General features: G+C 40.5%; 1 pseudogene; it reads right to left on the bottom strand.

Annotated features, from left to right (window-relative positions):
- Window positions 1-4,646: 4,646 nt before the first annotated feature.
- LOC101956503 (germ cell-specific gene 1 protein-like) lies at window positions 4,647-5,608 on the bottom strand (annotated as a pseudogene).
- Between the last annotated feature and the right edge of the window lie 3,295 nt (window positions 5,609-8,903).

Genomic DNA, 8,903 nt, shown 5'->3' with positions numbered 1-8,903 from the left:
GAAAGAATGGGCCAGGGTCCAAATAGCTCCTTCAAGGGCACACCCTCAATGACCTAACTTCCTCCCAACTAGGCCCCACCTCACCAACCTTCCACACCTCCCAATAGTGCCAGAGACTGGGGATGAAGCCTTTCACATATGACTTTGGAGGACAATTCAAATAGAAATTATAGCAATATCTTTGGTTCTGTTTCTACCAAGATACATGCCTTCTCAAAGCATTAATTATCCCTCTAAAAAGTAGGAAGTAATATTGGTAGGAGCTATCACCATGAACCTGAGACTAATAGGAATACAACTCATACACCCACATATCCACTTCCTAATCTCTTCACCCCTGTAAGCCTACTGAGTTTCACTGGGGCAGAGCATGCACTGTTACAGGGGAACAGCAAGTTTCTTCACCCAATGGCTCATACCAGTTGAGTTGACAAGTCTCAGAAGCAAATGAGATGGAATCTTTACATTTTAAAATGAACATAAAATTCCGTGAACCTGTCATCTCCAGGAAAGCTCATAGCAAAATTTACATTGTTATAGAAGAAAAAGTGTTCCTGTCCCAGTCGCCCGGAACCCTTCTCTAACTCTGAAGATGTATTCTGTATATGAAGATACCCTGTGGCAAATTTCCTTCCTGCAACAGAGCTGACTTTCATAATCAGACAAGGAGGCCAATTTTCATAGAGCCTCCATCACCCCAGAGCTTTCTTGGCAAGCATTAGAGCTGGTTTCTCTAGCCATGTTTAAACTTCTTCTAAGACTCCATTTAGAAGTCAGCCTAGTTTCTTTTCAGATGCTATTCAAGGCCAAATCATAATCTGTAATTCAACATTCAACACTTCTTTCACATGCTATTTTAGACCCTCTTGTTTAAAACAAGAATTTATTTTACTTTATTTTGCTTTAATACCTCTCTTATGCTAGCCGTTCAGATCCTTCCTGAAGCTATTTGCTTTGCCATGTCCCAATTTAACACTGGGGAAATGAGATTGATGCCACAAACAGAAAACTATGGAGATGAATCTCCCTTTGGGGCATGGATTTAGAAAGAGTAGGAGTTGGAGGAGCTTTAAACAAGAAAATAATGGATAGCCAACATTGACATAAACATTAATAGTCAATTAACAGTACGTTAAGGTAGCAAGGGAAGAAATAGAAACAGTAAATGAAGGAGAGTTGGTTTCAAATAATTCTTGCAAGGTTTTATAGGAAGAATCTGCAGATTACTAAAGTAAATATGGGAAATGAAGATGAGTAAAGGCTTTGAGAAGAATGCTAATGCTCTGGCGACTTTCTCTGAAGCCCTGGGACGGCTCTCTGATTTCTACAAAGAGCAGCAATCAGAGCTGACATATGGAGCCCTAATGTCCCACCAACTGGGATCAGTGTCTGCTTCATTAATTTTTAAAAGTCACACAAATCAAGAAATTACTAAGCCGGGTGGATGGCACATGCCTGTAATCCCAGCGGCTCAGGAGGCTGAGGCAGGAGGATGGCAAGTTCAAAATCAGATTCAGCAAAAGTGAGGCACTAAGCAACTCAGTGAAACCATCTCTAAGTAAAATACAAAATAGGGCTGGGGATGTGGCTCAGTGGTTAAGTGACCCTGAGTTCAGTCCCCTGTACCAAAGGAAAAAAAAAAAGTTACTAAAAGTATTGAAACATTCTTTGAAGAAGGTTTTAAATCCAAATATGCAAATGTGTATTTATTAAAAAATCTTTGCCTTAGACTGAGATCTTTACTCCCTCCTGAAGATTTAACCCAGGGCTGCGTTACCACTGAGCTACATTCCCAGCACTTTTTATTTCATTTTGAGACAGGGTCTCTAAGGTGTTGATGCTGTTCTTGAACTTGCCATTTCCCTACCTCAGTTTCCTGAGTAGCTGGGATTACAGATGCAAGCCACCACATCTGGCAAGATTTTCTCTTTGCCTATGATTGCCTTTCTTTGTTTAGTCTTGCATTAATCACGCGCATACAATTTATTTTTGCTGACCAATTTGGGATCCCTTAAGTGAAAAATTTAAAGACATGTACAAAGCAATTTGAGTGAGGAATCTGCCCAGATTAAGTTTTTCCTGCCCTTGACATCACCTTTCCCACTCAACAGTGGTATTGTCCAGTTTTTCAAAAGTATTCAACTCATTTTTTATAGAACAATTCTCTTGGAGCATTCATTTTTTTTCAAAGATCACACAATATTTCATTATTATTGTAGTTAGAATCTGAAACTTTCCCCAAAGATTCATATGCTAAAGGTTTTTTCCCTAGCCCACAGTGCTATTGGAGGCAGTGGAGGCTTTAGGAAGTGAGACCTAGATTATTGGAGGTGTGCTGTTGAAGGAGATTTTGGAACCCTAGTTTGTTTCTTTCATTCCTCGCCAAAAGTTGTGCAGGCTTCCTCTACTATGTGCTCTCATCATGACGTGCTGCCTTGCTACAGGTCCAAAAGTAATGGGGCCAGGCGACCATGGACTGAATCCTGTAAAACTGTAAGCCAAAGTAAACCTTTCCTATTTTTAAGATTATTAAATCAGTTATTTTGTTACAGTAACAGAAAGCTAATAAACCATTACATTGCACAGTCCAATAATTCATGTAATGAGGATTCAGGTCTGAGATGACAAGACTCACTAGTTGGATGCATCCCAGTGGCCCTGGACATTCCCTGTACGTGAAGTCTGTTTTGTTTTAGGATATGTCTTAACCTGCTTGGTGTTACTATAACAAAACACCTGAAGCTGGGTAATTTATAAAGAAAATATATTTATTTATGTTTATAGTTCTGTCCATGATTGGGCAGCCACATCTGATCAGCTTCTATTGAGGGTCTCACGTCAAGTCATGTCATGATAGAGAAGCAAAAATAGGAAGCAGGAGCATTTGAAAAGAGCACATGTGCAAGAGAGACTCAAGGAGGTGCCAGGCTTGCTTTTTAAAACTGCTCTGGAAGTAACTAATCCAGTGCTGTGAGACCTTTCTCACTTCCTTGAGACCTAATCCAGTCTCCAAAAAAACTAACCCAGTCTCTTGAGAAAATCATTAATCATTCATGAGGGCCGTGCGCCCATAATTCAATCACTTCCCAAAGGCTCCACTTTCTGACACTGTTGCATTGAAGAATAAAACATCAATATGAGGTGGGTACAGGCCATATTCAAACCACAGCAGGAGGTAATGAAGAAAATTTATTACTCTCAGGCTCCAGCATTTGGTACAGGCACATCTACAATTCCAAGAAAACAGAGCTGGAGTACCTATCAGCATCAGCTCTGAACTTTAATTCAGAAATGAAAGGCACCCAAAGACAGAATGCTATGCAAAAAAATGGAAGAAAAGGGCAATGAATTATGAAGACAATGGAGAATAAAGGAAAATGTCACCCAGACAATACAGAAAAATGTCACAAAGCAACAAATTATTCAAGAATTCTATCAATGGAATTTTTTTTTGTTGCTGTTCATACAGTTTTAAAAACTGCTTAAGTTTAAAACAAAAAAAACATTTTTTTTTTTTTACCATTTTAGCACCAAGATTCAATAGGTTAACAGTTACCTGTAAGTTAGCTCTCTGATTTTTCTTGTTTCTCATGGAAGAATACTCTTGTGAAGTGAACCCACACCATTTACATATGCATTAAGTAACATAATCAGGCCAAAGGTGCCAACAAACATGGGTGAGAGCCCTGCTCCACACTCCACCACCTAGAAAATGTGTCTCCCTCACAGACTTCTTAAGACGATCACATGAAGTAATGTGTGTGAAAACATTCTGTTCTTTTTCCTCACCGTGTGTCATCTTTGTGTTGCAGGCAATGAGCCAAAACATGGAGCTAATATGTTGGACCAGATGCCTCTTGAATCAGCTATGTCTTACTTTTGGTTCCACCAAGTATACCTCAGAGATGCCTTTTCCATTGTGGATACTGAACAAGCGCTAATGAAATTGAATATAGAAATTTTCTGATGCTGACAATGTATTATACACCCCAACGGCCCCCACATTTTCAGGCTTCTAATATTTCTTAATTACTATATGAGGATGATAGATGTGAAATAAGAAATTGTTTGCAATAAAAGGCAGCTTAATAGCTAATATGCATAAGACATTTTATCACAAATGACCTAAAGAGCCTAAAGAAACATAAAGTTAGGGAATGAGAAGTGTTATGTGAAATCACATATGTCTCTGTAGACACATGACCCTTGTCCTCTATGTAATTAAAATGCTATTGAGGTCTTTAAAAGTTTCCTTTATACCAGAAAGAAAATGTAGGACAAGAAATAAGTATTGTAGACTTCAGTCTCCTTTGAAAAAAATGAATATAAAGCATGCTACTCTCATGTTGGCTAAATGAGCTGTATATAGTACAACAATGCCTGCAACTGAGAACGTAGAATGCAGGTTATGGCTGGAGGTCAAGATTTCTGCTATCATTTATCATTACTTAAACTGTCTGCCAATTTGAGCAAATCAGATCTGTTTTTTTTTCCTATTTTGCTTTACCTTAGCCTTCATTTTAAAAAATTACATATAAGATATAGCTATAAGCTTAATTTTCTTTCCTTTTGGCTTAAGCAGATATTGATAATGAGCAAACACATGAAAAGTAGGGCTCAGCCGCCTCTCCAAATCCACTTAACTCCTAGCACTGCTCTTCTATGGATGACCCAACCACTTTTTCCCAGCTCCTGGCTGGTCCCTTGTTGAAATCTCTGGTCTTAGAGTGCTGAATAGAAGTCAGTAGCTCCGGAGATGGAATGGATGGGCTGTTGTGGTACTGGTGGTAGCCTGTGAGAGGATCTCTGTGGTGAGCCATACATGATTGCTGCTGAGGGGGTAGGCAACTCCAGTTTTCTTTGAAGCTCTTACTATGTCTGTATTTGAACTCCAGGACCACCTTGGCAATGCCAGGCAGCAGGGGAAGGAAACCCAGGCCATGCTAACAAAACGGAGGCAATGGCTGCACAGGCATTTAGCTTGAGCCCACAGCCAGGGTCCCCCCTGAGCAGCAAATCCATCAGTAGCAGAAGGAAGCTGATGAACTCAAGTCTAATGTAGGTGATTTGGGCTCCCAGTGATAACCAGAGGATCTTTGCCACAAGCCCCAAGGGAAGGTTGGGGAGGAAAGCCTTCTCCATCAATCACTCCCCTCCAAATCAGAGAGTAGGATGACATGGGCCTTGCAACAGTAGCAAATTCCACCAGTTCTTCTCACCACTCTCAGCTGGAGGCAATAACTCAATGAAACTTCAGCGCCTCTTCCCTGGTTCTTCCATGGTTTCCTCACAGGGAAGTCACATGCCACTCAGAAGGTAAGGAAGGAGAACTGGTTATCCCCAGTCTCCCAGCTGTATTGAGCCACCGCCTGGGTTGATGCACTGGGGACACCCCTCTTGAGGGACATTGGCATGTCAAAGCACGTGGCTGCCAGACTCCCCACCCACCCGTTTAGGGACTTAGGCACCTTCTGTGTGCGCACAAACCAGAAGCTGCTGAGCAGGGATGTTGTGGACAGGCTGAGTGATAGCAGGCTGAGGGCAGCAGATATGAATGAATCTGTTTTCCAGAGAAGCCCTTTGGGAGTTCCATTTCCTGGGTAAGAACATTTTTGAATCAGCTGAAAGGAACTGCTTATTCACTGTTGTAGTCCGGAGGAAAACAAGTTTCCGTTTCTTCTGATGGGTCTTACTCATTTGGGTAGAATGAGTGTTGGGTGAGAGGATGTATCAGGTCCCCTCTTCCCAGCAGAGGGGTCAAGTGGTGTCTGGTGGGTTGGAGAACATGGAAAGGATGTTGTGGCAGTGGAAAACTTAATTTTTTTTTTTTATATACGAGGAGGTTTGTAGAACATTTCAGAAGGTAAAGAGATTATCACATTGAAAGGATAATACAATTTGCCATGATGACAATTTCTGGATGGACTATCACCAGTTATATTATATTATAAACAACAGTTTATTTTTTTAACATGGCAACAATATAGTTACATATTATATATTATAATATATTATATATAAAATATAACAATAATATAACATCTAGAGACTAGATACTATACAATTAGGACTCCTTGGCTAGTATGTACACAAAATATACAGTACAGAAAAGTTAAATGAAATGCACTTTACAGAGCAAAGGGTAAGCTGAAATTGTCTAATACGCTCTAGTAAAACAACATTTGCAGCCCCCCTACCCCTCGCCTCAAATCAATGAACAAGTACAGACAGAGGTGGTTTAACATTCCAAGCATGTTATTTCCCATCACTTTTAAAATTTATTTATAAAAAGTTTATTCTACTACTTGTACTTTTAAACATATCAAGCACTTATAAATACATAGAAGGACTAGATAGTCCACATAAAATCTTGTTCACTGCGCACAAGGCACTGGTGAAAAAAAAATACACACATGGCAATGGCTATAATCTGAGGTACCTTTTAATATGACCATTTTGCCGTTAACCCTTTCCCTCCTCACTTCCTTCTCTCTATTTTCAGTCCAGTGAACAAGCACAGGCATATTTAATGCTTAGAGACAATTGAACAAATTCATACTCAGAAGTCATTTACAAATGACAAGCTTTCCTATGAATTTCAACATAACATGCTAATTTTACTAAATACTTGGTAATACACTGGAAACCTCTTTAACATTTAGAAACTAAATGTTGCAAACTGGGACTCATTTTTCCATTATATATGCTATATACACATCAAAAATTGCACAAAACATACAGAAAACTTATGTCTGAAAATGTCCAACTAACAACACACTAAAATATTACCTTTTGCAATTACTTCCCTCCTCCACACCACTGAACAAGTACAGACAGTACTGTATTGCTCACAGAGGTGGTTTAATGATTTCATTCCCCAAATACAATATTTCATATGAATTTCAGCAAAAAAAGAGGATATTTACAAAGTGATATTTTATTAGCTCTACATTTAACATACACTGTGCACTTCTGAACATCTAGACAGACTAGATGTTTCAAGTAAGAACTCAACTTGTCCACTATGTACATGACAGTCTTGAATAAACTTCACATGTGTAACAATAGTTCTAATTTGAAAATGTCTTCTCTCTATATATAAGCATTCTGGTCCTTCACTGACCTAGTGGGCTATAATACTCAAATTTTCAGAAGACAATCTTTACTAGGAATTTTAACACCAAACATACAAATTTTGCTTACTAAATCTGCTTTTGTCATACACTGTCAACCTCTTTAACATCTAGAAAGAATAGATATAGTTTAGGACTTGTTTGTCCTTTATATATACTATGTACACAGAAAAGTAAAATGAAACACATAGACATAAGGAACCGTGGTTACTCTCACCTCATTGTAAGCACATTGGCAAAGGGTTCCAGAAAACCAGCACTCAATGTGCACCACCCAACAGGAGGCTTTGGATATTGCTCGCTAACCCCCCCCCACGGCCCCCACCACCACCAAAATTCATAAAAATGCTAAAAGAAATAAATTTGCAAAATGTGTTATACTTTACTACTTATACTTTTAACATCCATCAGGGACTTTAGAACATCTAGAAAGACTCAATATTTCAAAAAAGAAGTAGTGAGCATTGTCAAGTGCATATACAGTAATGAGGAAGAAAACGCACACACAAAACAATGGTTATAATACAAAAACGTCTTTCACATATAACCAATCTGGCACAGGAGCACCACCTTCTCATGGTGGAAGTCTCCTCCATGTCCCCTAACCCACTGAACAAGTGTGGACAAGGGTCGCTCCTAGAGGTGTCTACCAATTCCGTTTTAAAGTCACTTCCAGAAGACATTTCTCTCCTGATCGCTGAACACAAATGGGCATTTACAAGCCGTGTTATTTTCTAATTCAATCATATGCCCACAACCTCCCTACATCTAGAATGTCCAGATGTAGCAGAAGTTTAAAAGGTTGGGGCCAGAGTTGAGAGCAGCGTTTCCATGTCATTACACAAGCCTTCTATAAACAGCCAGTAAGTCTCCCCATAGGGTGGTGGGCACTTCCAATTGGCACACGTGGTGGGTTCCTCCAGTTTCTCTTGGGTAGAACGAAGACCACTGCTCGAGAGCCACAGACCGTCCACCGGTCTTGGCCTGGAGCTTCGCGCACCTTCCAGGGCCACTAAGGTCTTCATCCCCTTGGGCCCGGGTGCGGTCTGGTGGAGCCACCCAGAGCTCACTAGGACCTGATATGGCCAAGCTCTCTGGCACTCTCGCCTTGTCGCGCCCTCGATGCCCATGAGGCTCCACATCCTCGGTGGTGGCTTCGCCTGGGACCGACCAAACTGGGCTGGAGTGGCGGTCAGCAGGGTCCTGGATCCTTCAGGTCGCTGCCGCTGTCAGGTCATTCAGGTGAGGAGAGGTTCCAGGTTCTTCTCAGTCAGGCCCAGCCTGTGGGCAGTCGCCATAGAGTCGCAGGTGTCTGCAGGGTGGCGCCGTGGCCTGTCCCCCGCCAGAGGACCCCAGAGGGCCGGGAGCAGGCCTCCTGCTTTCTCAACAGTTTCTTCCCTGAACATAGTCCAGCTAGATAGTCGCAATATTCTCAGTCTCTTCTCTTCTTCAATAATGGATGATGTATAAAGATTCTTGTTCCAAATTCTACACTTCAGGAAGCCTCTTTGTAGTCTATCGTCCCATCCACCACTTATGGTCCACCACTGCTGCTTGGTACTAACTGTTTAACTCATAAACTCTTAATAAACTTTATTTATCCTCTTTCTTCATATGATTCATTTATTCATTAGTATTCCAAACAGGAGACACAGAAAACAGACTAAAATAAAACTCAAGCCCATTCATTTTCTTCTTGCTGAATATAGATATTTCTAAACCCAACATTCTTCTTATTTCAACATCTTCTCCAAATCTCACCCCTTCTCA

The sequence above is a fragment of the Ictidomys tridecemlineatus genome, chromosome 5, assembly GCF_052094955.1.
Source record: "Ictidomys tridecemlineatus isolate mIctTri1 chromosome 5, mIctTri1.hap1, whole genome shotgun sequence".
Taxonomy (NCBI): Eukaryota; Metazoa; Chordata; class Mammalia; order Rodentia; family Sciuridae; genus Ictidomys; species Ictidomys tridecemlineatus.
This window is presented reverse-complemented; position numbering and strand designations above follow the sequence as displayed.